Below are 17,288 nucleotides of genomic sequence, written 5' to 3'. Positions count from 1 at the left end.
CCAGGCTTGAGGAGGACAATAACCTCTGCTCTTTTCCACTCTTCCGGGAAGTACCCTAGCCGGAAGCAGCTGTTGTAAATGCTGGCCAGCATTTGTGTGCAGCGGAATGGGAGCATTTTTAGGGCCGCCGCATCTATACGATCCAGGCCTGGAGATTTGTTGTTCTTCAGTAGAGCAATCTCCTGCGCAACTTCCTCAGGGTCGACTGGTTCCAACGGGGGACCGGGAGAGCTTGGGCTATTGAGAAACCGGGCTGTTTCAGCATGTTCTTCGGCAGTGCAGCAGTCGAACGGAGAGAAGGCGTTGTAAAGGTGTTCGGCGAAAGCTTCTGCTCTTTCAGCATCCGAACGGCACCAGGATCCATCTGCTTTGCGCACTGCGGAAACCTTTTTGGCTGGTCGTTTAATGTGGCGGGTGACGTTCCACAGTTGTGGTCTGGGTCCCCGGGAGAGAGTTCTTCGAGGAATCTGAGGAAGGAGTCCTGGCGTAGGCTGGAGATCTTGTCCTTCAACTCCTTTGTGGCGTGATTGAGCGCTGTTTTGTCTCTTGGATTGCGCGTCAAGAACCAAACTCTCCTGAGACGCCTCTTCTCAGTCACGAGTGCCGCAATTTCCGGGGACCAGAGGTGGAGGTCCCTGCTAGGTGTTCTCGCAGTCTTTGGTGGCGGTGGGCTTGCGAATTCCGCAGCGTTTTGCATCTGCCTGGTGAGATTCCCGATAGCTTCATCAATGTTCCTGGGTGTGTTGAGGATGGGGTTCGGATTGACGGTGGAGAGCATCCAGGACGCGAACTTGGCGGCGTCGGTATATTTTCCAGTGAGCCTTCTGAGCGGGGTTTTCCTGAGGACTGGCGTGTTGATTAGCACGTTTATTGCACAGTGGTCTGACAGGAGATCAGCATTTGTTGTGCAGCTGATCTTCGCATGCCCTATGCCTTTCGACACAGCAAAGTCCAGTAGGTCTGGAGTCTTGAGGGGATTCGTTGGCCAGTGAGTGGGCTCGCCAGTGGAGTGGCAGTCCAGTCGGTGGCGTTGCAGGTACCCAAACAGAGTTTTCCCTTTGGGGTTGTTGGCGCGCGATCCCCACCAAGAATGTTTGGCGTTATAATCTCCAGCTGCTATGAAGCGGGGCCCAAAATGCTCGAAGAACTCACTGAGGTGAGATGCTGTTATGCGGTATCTGGGGGGAAAGTAGACCGCTCCAATGTCTAAATCTCCTTGCGGGCTGACAATCCTGATGACAGGACATTGTGCCCAGTCTTGCTGAAACGCGGGCAGCTCTAGGTATTGAATACCGCTCCTGATGAGGATGGCTGCTCCACCGCGTGCTCTGCCAGAAGGATGGTCTGCATGGATGAGGTCATATCCGCTGATATTAAAGTGGGATCTGGGGGAGAAGTGGGTTTCGGCTACGAGTAGGATATCGATCTGGTGGGTCTTCAGATGGTGCTCGACTATGGCCTTGCTGTTCTGCAGGCCGTTCGCATTCCAGACGACTAGGTGGAGCTTTAGTTGCATGACTTGCTGTTGAGAATGGTGGCCACCAGCTGTGTCATCTGGGTGAACATGCGCTCCATCATCCTTTCCATCATTCCTTCCATGCGAGCGAACATCGCTTCTATCTGACCGGAGTGTGGGGTTTCTGTTTGGGTTTGGACTGGGGTTGTGGGATTCTGCGGTGCTGCGTGCACTCCGTTGAGGGCGTCTCGGTAGCTCCTGCCAGAGGTGACGTTTGGTGATGCCACGGGCGGCATCAATTTAGTGACGCATATGATATTGTCCCTATCATATAATTAATATAAAGACTTTAATGAATTGTGTCAAGTTGCCAAACACCTCGTCATCAATTTAGTGACGCATATGATATTGTCCCTATCATATAATTTTTGATATAAAAACTTTAAAGAATTGTATCAAGTTGCCAAATACCTCGTCATCAATTTAGTGACGCATATGATATTGTCCCTATCATATAATTAATATAAAGACTTTAATGAATTGTGTCAAGTTGCCAAACACCTCGTCATCAATTTAGTGACGCATATGATATTGTCCCTATCATATAATATTTGATATAAAGACTTTAAAGAATTATATCAAGTTGCCAAATACCTCGTCATCAATTTAGTGACGCATATGATATTGTCTCTATCATATAATTAATATAAAGACTTTAATGAATTGTGTCAAGTTGCCAAACACCTCGTCATCAATTTAGTGACGCATATGATATTGTCCCTATCATATAATTTTTGATATAAAGACTTTAAAGAATTCTATCAAGTTGCCAAATACCTCGTCATCAATTTAGTGACGCATATGATATTGTCTCTATCATATAATTAATATAAAGACTTTAATGATTTGTGTCACGTTGCCAAACACCTCGTCATCAATTTAGTGACGCATATGATATTGTCCCTATCATATAATTAATATAAAGACTTTTTAAAGAATTGTATCAAGTTGCCAAACACCTCGTCATCAACTACTATATTATGGTTGCGCCGACCTCTCATATTGTATTCTCTTATGTCTTCATAGGATTTTGGCAATTATACGAGTAAATTAAATAATATACATATGAAAATGATTAATTATTATATGTATAAGGGAAAAAATGCTGAAATATTCCCATATTATCTTAGTATTATAGAGGAAAGACCGTTGCCGACCTCTGATATTGTTCAAAACTTATGTATTTATATGATTTTGGCAATTATATGAGTAAATTAAATAATATACATATAAAATGATTAAATATTATATGTATAAATGTATAAAGGAAAAAATGATGAAATATTCCCACATTATCTTAGTATTATAGAGGAAAGACCGTTGCTGACCTCTGATATTGTTCAAAACTTATGTATTTATATGATTTTGGCAATAATATGAGTAAATTAAATAATATACATATGAAAATGATTAATTATTATATGTATAAATGTATAAGGGAAAAAATGCTGAAAATATTCCCATATTATCTTAGTATTATAGAGGAAAGACCGTTGCTGACCTCTGATATTGTTCAAAACTTATGTATTTATATGATTTTGGCAATTATATGAGTAAATTAAATAATATACATATGAAAATTATTAATTATTATATGTATAGGGGAAAAAATGCTGAAATATTCCCACATTCTCTTAGTATTATAGAGAAAAGCCATTATAGTGAGAGGGTATAGTAGTGTAAACGACCGGAATTACGACAGAGGGTTCAAAAACTACTATAGGTAGGCAGTGGTTGCCGACCTCTCATATTGTTCAAAACTTATGTATTCATATGATTTTGGCAATTATATGAGTAAATTAAATAATATACATATGAAAATTATTAATTATTATATGTATAGGGGAAAAAATGCTGAAATATTCCCACATTCTCTTAGTATTATAGAGAAAAGCCATTATAGTGAGAGGGTATAGTAGTGTAAACGACCGGAATTACGACAGAGGGTTCAAAAACTACTATAGGTAGGCAGTGGTTGCCGACCTCTCATATTGTTCAAAACTTATGTATTCATATGATTTTGGCAATTATATGAGTAAATTAAATAATATACATATGAAAATTATTAATTATTATATGTATAAGGGAAAAAATGCTGAAAATATCCCACATTCTCTTAGTATAATAGAGAAAAGCCATTATAGTGAGAGGGTATAGTAGTGTAAACGACCGGAATTACGACAGAGGGTTCAAAAACTACTATAGGTAGGCAGTGGTTGCCGACCTCTCATATTGTTCAAAACTTATGTATTCATATGATTTTGGCAATAATATGAGTAAATTAAATAATATACATATGAAAATGATTAATTATTATATGTATAAGGGAAAAAATTCTGAAAATATCCCACATTCTCTTAGTATTATAGAGAAAAGCCATTATAGTGAGAGGGTATAGTAGTGTAAACGACCGGAATTACGACAGAGGGTTCAAAAACTACTATAGGTAGGCAGTGGTTGCCGACCTCTCATATTGTTCAAAACTTATGTATTCATATGATTTTGGCAATAATATGAGTAAATTAAATAATATACATATGAAAATGATTAATTATTATATGTATAAGGGAAAAAATGCTGAAAATATCCCACATTCTCTTAGTATTATAGAGAAAAGCCATTATAGTGAGAGGGTATAGTAGTGTAAACGACCGGAATTACGACAGAGGGTTCAAAAACTACTATAGGTAGGCAGTGGTTGCCGACCTCTCATATTGTTCAAAACTTATGTATTCATATGATTTTGGCAATAATATGAGTAAATTAAATAATATACATATGAAAATGATTAATTATTATATGTATAAGGGAAAAAATGCTGAAAATATCCCACATTCTCTTAGTATTATAGAGAAAAGCCATTATAGTGAGAGGGTATAGTAGTGTAAACGACCGGAATTACGACAGAGGGTTCAAAAACTACTATAGGTAGGCAGTGGTTGCCGACCTCTCATATTGTTCAAAACTTATGTATTCATATGATTTTGGCAATAATATGAGTAAATTAAATAATATACATATGAAAATGATTAATTATTATATGTATAAGGGAAAAAATAATCATATTATATATGAATAATGGAAAAAAAATGAAATGTTCCTATAATCTCTTAATATATAAGAGAATAGCCCGTATGTTGGGTGGCAAACGGAATTGAAAATACCCGCTTTGAGGACAGCGGGTTCAAAAACTACTATAGGTAGGCAGTGGTTGCCGACCTCCCGCATTATTCGAAATATTTATTTCGGATTATGTTTATATTGGTTACATACAATAAAGTATATTATTATCCGTACAAATTTGTTTCTCAGTTCTATAGAACACGGGACTTGGCTCCGCGGATAATAGGAATATACGCTTTATAGATAATATCGTTGAAACAAAAGTCAAGTTTCTATTATATATAGAATAACAAATCGTTTCCATATATTATCGTTAATTTTTGGAGGCAGGCAAATATTAATTTATTACCTGCCGTATAGTTGGATTATTATATCGTTACGGTATAATACAAATATGGATTCTTATGAAAGAAATATAAAATTATATATTAAATGTGGAAATATTATCATATGCGCTTGGTTTTATGTTATATATTACCAGAGATATATATGAAAAGAGATAAATTTTAAATTTATCTTCAAAATGCAAATTTTTTTTTTTTTTTTTTTTTTTTTAGCGTGCGTTTATTTATTTAAAATCTGTCCTAGTGGACAATAATTAAATGGTTTTGCGGGGGAACATTAGCTTAAGGGATACTATTGTACATGTATTTGTGGCGGGTTTTATATGTGTTGTCTATTGTTGTGGAAGATCGAGAGGGTGTCTCCTCATGAGACGTCTGCTTGTTTGGCTATTGTCTAACAGGTTGGTGGCGAGGTGGTTAGGGTGGTTTTCGAGCCTTTTCAGGTATCTCTCGCTGAGCCTGGAGATTTCATCAGCGACTTGTGGGATTCCAAGTTCCCTATGTATGGCGACATTCTCGTGGTAGGGATGCGCATTACAGGCAATTCTCAAGCACCTATTCTGGAACCGCTGTATACGCAGGCGATTCGTGTGGCTTGCCGTGCCCCATAGCTGTATCCCGTAGGTCCAGATGGGCTTGAGAATTGCCTTGTACACCAGGATTTTGTGGTTCTGCCTTAGCTTGGACCCTCTCCCAATAAGCCAATGCATCTGCCTCAGACGCGCATCGGCCTGTATGCGTTTGCTGACGATGTGGGGACGCCAAGTGAGCCTGCGGTCCAGGGTAAGTCCTAGGTACTTGGGTGCGGGTGCGTTGGGAATGATGACTCCGTTTAGCGTGACCGGTGGGCAGTCTCCTCTCCTTAGTGCAAATGTTGTTTGGGTAGATTTTTCCGCGTTCACTACGATGTTCCACCTGCTGAGCCAGGGATGTAGCGCGTCCATTTGCCTTTGGATTGTTTCGGAGGCTTCTCGTGGGTCGGATGAGGAGGCGAGGAAAGCCGTGTCATCTGCATAAGTCGCTATAGTTAGGTTCCTGGAGGGGATTATGGGAAGGTCTGCGGTGTAAAGGGTGTACAGTATTGGTCCGAGCACACTGCCTTGCGGAACTCCAGCTCTGATCAGTCTGGGTAGGCTTATTGCACTTCCGCATCTGACTTGGAATGCTCTTCCCTCAGTGTAGGATTTGAGGAGGGTAAAATGGGGGCTTGGGAGGTAGGATTTGAGTTTATGGAGGAGTCCAGGATGCCAAACTCTGTCGAATGCCTGCTTCACGTCGAGCATTACAGCGCAGCAGTATTTCTTTTGCTCGAATGCCTCGAGGATCCGTTCGACTAGCCGGTGGCATTGCTCTGGTGTTCCGTGGGAGCGCCTGAAGCCAAACTGGTGATCGGGGATCAAACCAGCCTCATCCAGTACTGGCAATACTCTGCGCAAAAATACTCTTTCGAGTATTTTGGAGAGGATTGCCAGCAAACTAATCGGACGATAGGAGGCGAGATTGGCTTCAGGCTTACCAGGCTTGAGGAGGACAATAACCTCTGCTCTTTTCCACTCTTCCGGGAAGTACCCTAGCCGGAAGCAGCTGTTGTAAATGCTGGCCAGCATTTGTGTGCAGCGGAATGGGAGCATTTTTAGGGCCGCCGCATCTATACGATCCAGGCCTGGAGATTTGTTGTTCTTCAGTAGAGCAATCTCCTGCGCAACTTCCTCAGGGTCGACTGGTTCCAACGGGGGACCGGGAGAGCTTGGGCTATTGAGAAACCGGGCTGTTTCAGCATGTTCTTCGGCAGTGCAGCAGTCGAACGGAGAGAAGGCGTTGTAAAGGTGTTCGGCGAAAGCTTCTGCTCTTTCAGCATCCGAACGGCACCAGGATCCATCTGCTTTGCGCACTGCGGAAACCTTTTTGGCTGGTCGTTTAATGTGGCGGGTGACGTTCCACAGATTGTGGTCTGGGTCCCCGGGAGAGAGTTCCTCGAGGAATCTGAGGAAGGAGTCCTGGCGTAGGCTGGAGATCTTGTCCTTCAACTCCTTTGTGGCGTGATTGAGCGCTGTTTTGTCTCTTGGATTGCGCGTCAAGAACCAAACTCTCCTGAGACGCCTCTTCTCAGTCACGAGTGCCGCAATTTCCGGGGACCAGAGGTGGAGGTCCCTGCTAGGTGTTCTCGCAGTCTTTGGTGGCGGTGGGCTTGCGAATTCCGCAGCGTTATGCATCTGCCTGGTGAGATTCCCGATAGCTTCATCAATGTTCCTGGGTGTGTTGAGGATGGGGTTCGGATTGACGGTGGAGAGCATCCAGGACGCGAACTTGGCGGCGTCGGTATATTTTCCAGTGAGCCTTCTGAGCGGGGTTTTCCTGAGGACTGGCGTGTTGATTAGCACGTTTATTGCACAGTGGTCTGACAGGAGATCAGCATTTGTTGTGCAGCTGATCTTCGCATGCCCTATGCCTTTCGACACAGCAAAGTCCAGTAGGTCTGGAGTCTTGAGGGGATTCGTTGGCCAGTGAGTGGGCTCGCCAGTGGAGTGGCAGTCCAGTCGGTGGCGTTGCAGGTACCCAAACAGAGTTTTCCCTTTGGGGTTGTTGGCGCGCGATCCCCACCAAGAATGTTTGGCGTTATAATCTCCAGCTGCTATGAAGCGGGGCCCAAAATGCTCGAAGAACTCACTGAGGTGAGATGCTGTTATGCGGTATCTGGGGGGAAAGTAGACCGCTCCAATGTCTAAATCTCCTTGCGGGCTGACAATCCTGATGACAGGACATTGTGCCCAGTCTTGCTGAAACGCGGGCAGCTCTAGGTATTGAATACCGCTCCTGATGAGGATGGCTGCTCCACCGCGTGCTCTGCCAGAAGGATGGTCTGCATGGATGAGGTCATATCCGCTGATATTAAAGTGGGATCTGGGGGAGAAGTGGGTTTCGGCTACGAGTAGGATATCGATCTGGTGGGTCTTCAGATGGTGCTCGACTATGGCCTTGCTGTTCTGCAGGCCGTTCGCATTCCAGACGACTAGGTGGAGCTTTAGTTGCATGACTTGCTGTTGAGAATGGTGGCCACCAGCTGTGTCATCTGGGTGAACATGCGCTCCATCATCCTTTCCATCATTCCTTCCATGCGAGCGAACATCGCTTCTATCTGACCGGAGTGTGGGGTTTCTGTTTGGGTTTGGACTGGGGTTGTGGGATTCTGCGGTGCTGCGTGCACTCCGTTGAGGGCGTCTCGGTAGCTCCTGCCAGAGGTGACGTTTGGTGATGCCACGGGCGGCGCCTTGTTAGCATTAGCGACGGGCCTTGTTTTCGGAGCAGCGAGTGCTTTGGCCCTTTTGTATGCAGGGCATCCCTTGAAAGACGCAGGATGGTCCGCCTGGCAGTGGAAGCAGCACGCTTTGTCGTCCTCCCTCTTCTCACATGCCCTCGATTCGTGAGGGCCTCCACACTTTACACATCGGTATTCCAGGAAGCAGTAACGCTGTGTATGACCGAATCCTTGGCACCTGAAGCATTGAGGCACGTCGTTGAACTTCTGCGGCGGTTCAATGGTTACTACCGACCTGCAGATCCGCTTGACTTGGTAGACGTCTTTGTTGTTGCTGGAAGGCTCCAGGTTGGCGAAGAATATTCCCAGCGGTTCTTTAGTTCTTCTGCCAATGGGATTGTGCAGATCTCTAACAGCGTGCCCTTGTCTGCGAAGGTCTTCAATGATTTCCTCACGATCGGTGGAGTGGTGGAGTCCTTTGATGACAACCTTGTATGCACGTTCATCTTTCGGCTGGAAAGTCCGATGCCTCTTGTTTTGGGCCACAAGTTGGAGACGCAGAGCTGTATAGGACTCTTTGTCCGGCATCATGACACGTACGTTGTTGCCATTCACGGTCTTGTAGGTAAAATTGTTCTTCGGGCCTACAAGAGTCGTGATCATCTTGACGAGTGCCGAGATGTTGGTCACATCGGGGATAAAAATCGGAGGTGGCTTGATGGTCTTCGGGGTGGGCTTTGGTTTCTCGGGGGTCTTGGGCTTGGAATCGTCTTTAGGTCCGGGTTCGTCATCAGAGCTCTCTTGGTCGTACTCGTCTTCTTCGGTCGAGAGTAAAGCGAAGGCGTTGTTGGCGAGCTTCTTGCGCAGAGCTGCGCTAGTGCTTGGCTTATCTTCCAGCTCCTCTCCCTGTGCTTTCTTTGCCGGTTTTCGCTTTATCTCGCCCGGCTCTGTATGCGAGGTGCTTCCCTCGCTGCTGGAGCTGCTCTTGCGTGTTCTCAGAGCCTTTTTGCGTGGTGTTGTTCCAAGCTTGTGGGTGCGCGGGGGGGCCTGCCAGTCCATCTTCTCCAAAGTTGATAAGGAGTGAGGAGGGGGGGGGGGGGGAAGCTGGGCACCGTAAGCCGGTGAGCCAGGCAGCACGTGGCTGCTGCTTTGCAATTATACCGCTGCTTCGAGCACTGGGTTTTTTGCGCTGATAACACGCACACTCGGGTGTGCGATGGTGTTAGTGCGAACTACCGTTAGGTACGTTGGCTGGGCCAAACAAAACGCGCGACAAGATCACGCGACGCGAAGTGGCTGGGCACAAGTAACGGGACTTACAACTGTGAACAATTTGCTAACAATTTGCTGTCGATCCGCAGGCACGTCTGCACTCGTCGAGTGTTCGATCGCGACTGCAAAATGCAAATGATTTAACTTAATATTTATATTGGTTAAACAAAAATTGTACATGTGTGGATACAATAATTATGTATGTTGGAAATAAAATGATATTTTATAATGAAATATGTATGTATAAAAAGATAAAATTATAGAAATATATATATTACAATAATTAGATGAAATTCTTGTTATATTGGTAAAACAAGTATAAATTAAAAATGAAAATATGGATTACGAATGCTATATAAAAATGGCCGTAATCGAATGGATTTTTTTACTTATATATTTAAAATTTTACCCAAAGGCGAAATATTGAATTTTATTCAATATAATAAAAATCATGGAATTATATAAAGTGAAAAATCTATATATCTATATATCTATTATATTGCTTATTTCGATTCAAAATATATGAATGGAATATGAAGGAAAAACATTATTCTGGTTGATCCTGCCAGTAGTTATATGCTTGTCTCAAAGATTAAGCCATGCATGTCTAAGTACACACGAATTAAAAGTGAAACCGCAAAAGGCTCATTATATCAGTTATGGTTCCTTAGATCGTTAACAGTTACTTGGATAACTGTGGTAATTCTAGAGCTAATACATGCAATTAAAACATGAACCTTATGGGACATGTGCTTTTATTAGGCTAAAACCAAGCGATCGCAAGATCGTTATATTGGTTGAACTCTAGATAACATGCAGATCGTATGGTCTTGTACCGACGACAGATCTTTCAAATGTCTGCCCTATCAACTTTTGATGGTAGTATCTAGGACTACCATGGTTGCAACGGGTAACGGGGAATCAGGGTTCGATTCCGGAGAGGGAGCCTGAGAAACGGCTACCACATCTAAGGAAGGCAGCAGGCGCGTAAATTACCCACTCCCAGCTCGGGGAGGTAGTGACGAAAAATAACAATACAGGACTCATATCCGAGGCCCTGTAATTGGAATGAGTACACTTTAAATCCTTTAACAAGGACCAATTGGAGGGCAAGTCTGGTGCCAGCAGCCGCGGTAATTCCAGCTCCAATAGCGTATATTAAAGTTGTTGCGGTTAAAACGTTCGTAGTTGAACTTGTGCTTCATACGGGTAGTACAACTTACAATTGTGGTTAGTACTATACCTTTATGTATGTAAGCGTATTACCGGTGGAGTTCTTATATGTGATTAAATACTTGTATTTTTTCATATGTTCCTCCTATTTAAAAACCTGCACTAGTGCTCTTAAACGAGTGTTATTGTGGGCCGGTACTATTACTTTGAACAAATTAGAGTGCTTAAAGCAGGCTTCAAATGCCTGAATATTCTGTGCATGGGATAATGAAATAAGACCTCTGTTCTGCTTTCATTGGTTTTCAGATCAAGAGGTAATGATTAATAGAAGCAGTTTGGGGGCATTAGTATTACGACGCGAGAGGTGAAATTCTTGGACCGTCGTAAGACTAACTTAAGCGAAAGCATTTGCCAAAGATGTTTTCATTAATCAAGAACGAAAGTTAGAGGTTCGAAGGCGATCAGATACCGCCCTAGTTCTAACCATAAACGATGCCAGCTAGCAATTGGGTGTAGCTACTTTTATGGCTCTCTCAGTCGCTTCCCGGGAAACCAAAGCTTTTGGGCTCCGGGGGAAGTATGGTTGCAAAGCTGAAACTTAAAGGAATTGACGGAAGGGCACCACCAGGAGTGGAGCCTGCGGCTTAATTTGACTCAACACGGGAAAACTTACCAGGTCCGAACATAAGTGTGTAAGACAGATTGATAGCTCTTTCTCGAATCTATGGGTGGTGGTGCATGGCCGTTCTTAGTTCGTGGAGTGATTTGTCTGGTTAATTCCGATAACGAACGAGACTCAAATATATTAAATAGATATCTTCAGGATTATGGTGCTGAAGCTTATGTAGCCTTCATTCATGGTGGCAGTAAAATGTTTATTGTGTTTGAATGTGTTTATGTAAGTGGAGCCGTACCTGTTGGTTTGTCCCATTATAAGGACACTAGCTTCTTAAATGGACAAATTGCGTCTAGCAATAATGAGATTGAGCAATAACAGGTCTGTGATGCCCTTAGATGTCCTGGGCTGCACGCGCGCTACAATGAAAGTATCAACGTGTATTTCCTAGACCGAGAGGTCCGGGTAAACCGCTGAACCACTTTCATGCTTGGGATTGTGAACTGAAACTGTTCACATGAACTTGGAATTCCCAGTAAGTGTGAGTCATTAACTCGCATTGATTACGTCCCTGCCCTTTGTACACACCGCCCGTCGCTACTACCGATTGAATTATTTAGTGAGGTCTCCGGACGTGATCACTGTGACGCCTTGCGTGTTACGGTTGTTTCGCAAAAGTTGACCGAACTTGATTATTTAGAGGAAGTAAAAGTCGTAACAAGGTTTCCGTAGGTGAACCTGCGGAAGGATCATTATTGTATAATATCCTTATCGTTAATAAACATTTGTTATAATACAAATAAATACAATTTACCAAAATAAAAATATTACAAAATGATTCCACGGAATCAAAAGTTAAAGTCAAAATAAAATGAAGATGGCTTTTATTTTATATGTGGGGCTTGGCAACCTCATAAAAAGACTTTAACATTATTAATGTTGTTGTGCGTATTTGTGGCAGTACCTACTACAACAATGGCGTTTCCTATAAAAACAAATTCTCGAAAATGGAAATCGAAGAAACTGAACAAAATTTGAAAGTAGAAGTCGAATTAAAATTAAAATAATTTTGAATGTGGTATTCAAAATAAGTGTGTGTGTATATGGACCATAATATACACGCGTTGCGAATATGTATTGTTCATCTATGTTATGAGCATACGTTGGCTAATGCAACAACCTAAAATATACAATGTTTGTACCTGTCATCCATCAGGTTAATGTTTTATATAAATTTTGCAGTATGTGTCACCCAAAATAGCAAACCATAACCAGATTTTTATGATACATAATGCTTATATGAAACTAAGACATATCGCAACATTTATTTTTAGGTATAAAAATAAATTTATTGAAGGAATTGATATATGCCAGTAAAATGGTGTATTTTTAATTTCTTTCAATAAAAACAATATTGATATTATATAAAAATGAATTATAAAACTCTAAGCGGTGGATCACTCGGCTCATGGGTCGATGAAGAACGCAGCAAACTGTGCGTCATCGTGTGAACTGCAGGACACATGAACATCGACATTTTGAACGCATATCGCAGTCCATGCTGTTATGTACTTTAATTAATTTTATAGTGCTGCTTGGACTACATATGGTTGAGGGTTGTAAGACTATGCTAATTAAGTTGTTTATAAATTTTTTATAAGCATATGGTATATTATTGGATTAAATAATGATTTTATTCATAATATTAAAAAAGAAATGAAAAACATTATCTCACATTTGAATGTGAAAAACGAAGAGAAATATTTTCTTTTTCAATCAAATAATACTGAGAAATGTCTAGCATAAAAAATTGAAATATTTTTCATCTAGAATTGTCTCTTATTAATGATTCGGAAAAAGAAAAATCTTGGTTTTGTTATTATTCTTCGTTGGTTCGTTAAATGGATAAAAAATAACTTTGCTTACAAGAACTATTGGAACTATTTATAACGAATTTAATTGATTGTTTTATCATTTATATATAAAGAATTTATGGCAAAAAATAGTTATATATACAACCTCAACTCATATGGGACTACCCCCTGAATTTAAGCATATTAATTAGGGGAGGAAAAGAAACTAACAAGGATTTTCTTAGTAGCGGCGAGCGAAAAGAAAACAGTTCAGCACTAAGTCACTTTGTCTATATGGCAAATGTGAGATGCAGTGTATGGAGCGTCAATATTCTAGTATGAGAAATTAATGATTTAAGTCCTTCTTAAATGAGGCCATTTACCCATAGAGGGTGCCAGGCCCGTATAACGTTAATGATTACTAGATGATGTTTCCAAAGAGTCGTGTTGCTTGATAGTGCAGCACTAAGTGGGTGGTAAACTCCATCTAAAACTAAATATAACCATGAGACCGATAGTAAACAAGTACCGTGAGGGAAAGTTGAAAAGAACTCTGAATAGAGAGTTAAACAGTACGTGAAACTGCTTAGAGGTTAAGCCCGATGAACCTGAATATCCGTTATGGAAAATTCATCATTAAAATTGTAATATTTAAATAATATTATTAAGAATAATGTGCATTTTTTCCATATAAGGACATTGTAATCTATTAGCATATCCCAAATTTATCATAAAATATAACTTATAGTTTATTCCAATTAAATTGCTTGCATTTTAACACAGAATAAATGTTATTAATTTGATAAAGTGCTGATAGATTTATATTATTACAGAGCGTTAATTTTTCGGAATTATATAATGGCATAATTATCATTGATTTTTGTGTTTATTATATGCTCTTGTATGATTAACAATGCGAAAGATTCAGGATACCTTCGGGACCCGTCTTGAAACACGGACCAAGGAGTCTAACATATGTGCAAGTTATTGGGATGTAAACCTAATAGCGTAATTAACTTGACTAATAATGGGATTAGTTTTTTAGCTATTTATAGCTAATTAACACAATCCCGGGGCGTTCTATATAGTTATGTATAATGTATATTTATATTATTTATGCCTCTAACTGGAACGTACCTTGAGCATATATGCTGTGACCCGAAAGATGGTGAACTATACTTGATCAGGTTGAAGTCAGGGGAAACCCTGATGGAAGACCGAAACAGTTCTGACGTGCAAATCGATTGTCAGAATTGAGTATAGGGGCGAAAGACCAATCGAACCATCTAGTAGCTGGTTCCTTCCGAAGTTTCCCTCAGGATAGCTGGTGCATTTTAATATTATATAAAATAATCTTATCTGGTAAAGCGAATGATTAGAGGCCTTAGGGTCGAAACGATCTTAACCTATTCTCAAACTTTAAATGGGTAAGAACCTTAACTTTCTTGATATGAAGTTCAAGGTTATGATATAATGTGCCCAGTGGGCCACTTTTGGTAAGCAGAACTGGCGCTGTGGGATGAACCAAACGTAATGTTACGGTGCCCAAATTAACAACTCATGCAGATACCATGAAAGGCGTTGGTTGCTTAAAACAGCAGGACGGTGATCATGGAAGTCGAAATCCGCTAAGGAGTGTGTAACAACTCACCTGCCGAAGCAACTAGCCCTTAAAATGGATGGCGCTTAAGTTGTATACCTATACATTACCGCTAAAGTAGATGATTTATATTACTTGTGATATAAATTTTGAAACTTTAGTGAGTAGGAAGGTACAATGGTATGCGTAGAAGTGTTTGGCGTAAGCCTGCATGGAGCTGCCATTGGTACAGATCTTGGTGGTAGTAGCAAATAATCGAATGAGACCTTGGAGGACTGAAGTGGAGAAGGGTTTCGTGTGAACAGTGGTTGATCACGAGTTAGTCGGTCCTAAGTTCAAGGCGAAAGCCGAAAATTTTCAAGTAAAACAAAAATGCCTAACTATATAAACAAAGCGAATATAATACACTTGAATAATTTTGAACGAAAGGGAATACGGTTCCAATTCCGTAACCTGTTGAGTATCCGTTTGTTATTAAATATGGGCCTCGTGCTCATCCTGGCAACAGGAACGACCATAAAGAAGCCGTCGAGAGATATCGGAAGAGTTTTCTTTTCTGTTTTATAGCCGTATACCATGGAAGTCTTCGCAGAGAGATATGGTAGATGGGCTAGAAGAGCATGACATATACTGTTGTGTCGATATTTTCTCCTCGGACCTTGAAAATTTATGGTGGGGACACGCAAACTTCTCAACAGGCCGTACCAATATCCGCAGCTGGTCTCCAAGGTGAAGAGTCTCTAGTCGATAGAATAATGTAGGTAAGGGAAGTCGGCAAATTAGATCCGTAACTTCGGGATAAGGATTGGCTCTGAAGATTGAGATAGTCGGGCTTGATTGGGAAAACAATAACATGGTTTATGTGCTCGTTCTGGGTAAATAGAGTTTCTAGCATTTATGTTAGTTACTTGTTCCCCGGATAGTTTAGTTACGTAGCCAATTGTGGAACTTTCTTGCTAAAATTTTTAAGAATACTATTTGGGTTAAACCAATTAGTTCTTATCAATTATAACGATTATCAATTAACAATCAATTCAGAACTGGCACGGACTTGGGGAATCCGACTGTCTAATTAAAACAAAGCATTGTGATGGCCCTAGCGGGTGTTGACACAATGTGATTTCTGCCCAGTGCTCTGAATGTCAAAGTGAAGAAATTCAAGTAAGCGCGGGTCAACGGCGGAGTAACTATGACTCTCTTAAGGTAGCCAAATGCCTCGTCATCTAATTAGTGACGCGCATGAATGGATTAACGAGATTCCTACTGTCTACTATCTAGCGAAACCACAGCCAAGGGAACGGGCTTGGAAAATTAGCGGGGAAAGAAGACCCTTTTTGAGCTTGACTCTAATCTGGCAGTGTAAGGCAAAAGGGCAAATGCTGACTTGATCTCGGTGTTCAGTACACACAGGGACAGCAAAAGCTCGGCCTATCGATCCTTTTGGTTTAAAGAGTTTTTAACAAGAGGTGTCAGAAAAGTTACCATAGGGATAACTGGCTTGTGGCGGCCAAGCGTTCATAGCGACGTCGCTTTTTGATCCTTCGATGTCGGCTCTTCCTATCATTGTGAAGCAAAATTCACCAAGCGTTGGATTGTTCACCCATGCAAGGGAACGTGAGCTGGGTTTAGACCGTCGTGAGACAGGTTAGTTTTACCCTACTAATGACAAAACGTTGTTGCGACAGCATTCCTGCGTAGTACGAGAGGAACCGCAGGTACGGACCAATGGCACAATACTTGTTCGAGCGAACAGTGGTATGACGCTACGTCCGTTGGATTATGCCTGAACGCCTCTAAGGTCGTATCCGTGCTGGACTGCAATGATAAATAAGGGGCAATTTGCATTGTATGGCTTCTAAACCATTTAAAGTTTATAATTTATTTTATAAACGACAATGGATGTGATGCCAATGTAATTTGTAACATAGTAAATTAGGAGGATCTTCGATCACCTGATGCCGCGCTAGTTACATATAAAAGCATTATTTAATACAATGACAAAGCCTAGAATCAATTGTAAACGACTTTTTGTAACAGGCAAGGTGTTGTAAGTGGTTGAGCAGCTGCCATACTGCGATCCACTGAAGCTTATCCTTTGCTTGATGATTCGATAAATAAATGATTTTTCCTGTAGCCAAACAAACACCTCGTCATCAATTTAGTGACGCATATGATATTGTCCCTATCATATAATTTTTGATATAAGACTTTAAAGAATTATATCAAGTTGCCAAATACCTCGTCATCAATTTAGTGACGCATATGATATTGTCCCTATCGTATATTTTTGATATAAAGACTTTAAAGAATTCTATCACGTTGCCAAATACCTCGTCATCAATTTAGTGACGCATATGATATTGTCCCTATCATATAATTTTGATATAAAGACTTTAAAGAATTATATCAAGTTGCCAAATACCTCGTCATCAATTTAGTGACGCATATGATATTGTCCCTATCATATAATTAATATAAAGACTTTAATGAATTGTGTCAAGTTGCCAAACACCTCGTCATCAATTTAGTGACGCA

At 41.1% G+C, this 17,288-nt stretch overlaps 2 non-coding genes and 1 pseudogene across 2 annotated transcripts; all 3 read left to right on the top strand.

Annotated features, from left to right (window-relative positions):
• Positions 1–10,060: 10,060 nt before the first annotated feature.
• LOC117149454 lies at positions 10,061–12,055 on the top strand. Its single transcript, XR_004460311.1, has one exon. It is a non-coding gene; the product is annotated as a small subunit ribosomal RNA (ribosomal RNA).
• A 686-nt stretch (positions 12,056–12,741) lies between these two features.
• On the top strand, positions 12,742–12,920 carry LOC117149448. Its single transcript, XR_004460306.1, has one exon. It is a non-coding gene; the product is annotated as a 5.8S ribosomal RNA (ribosomal RNA).
• Positions 12,921–13,315: 395 nt separating this feature from the next.
• LOC117149451 lies at positions 13,316–16,864 on the top strand (annotated as a pseudogene).
• Positions 16,865–17,288: the final 424 nt, after the last annotated feature.

The sequence above is a fragment of the Drosophila mauritiana genome, unplaced genomic scaffold, assembly GCF_004382145.1.
Source record: "Drosophila mauritiana strain mau12 unplaced genomic scaffold, ASM438214v1 U_213, whole genome shotgun sequence".
Lineage (NCBI taxonomy): Eukaryota > Metazoa > Arthropoda > Insecta > Diptera > Drosophilidae > Drosophila > Drosophila mauritiana.
This window is presented reverse-complemented; position numbering and strand designations above follow the sequence as displayed.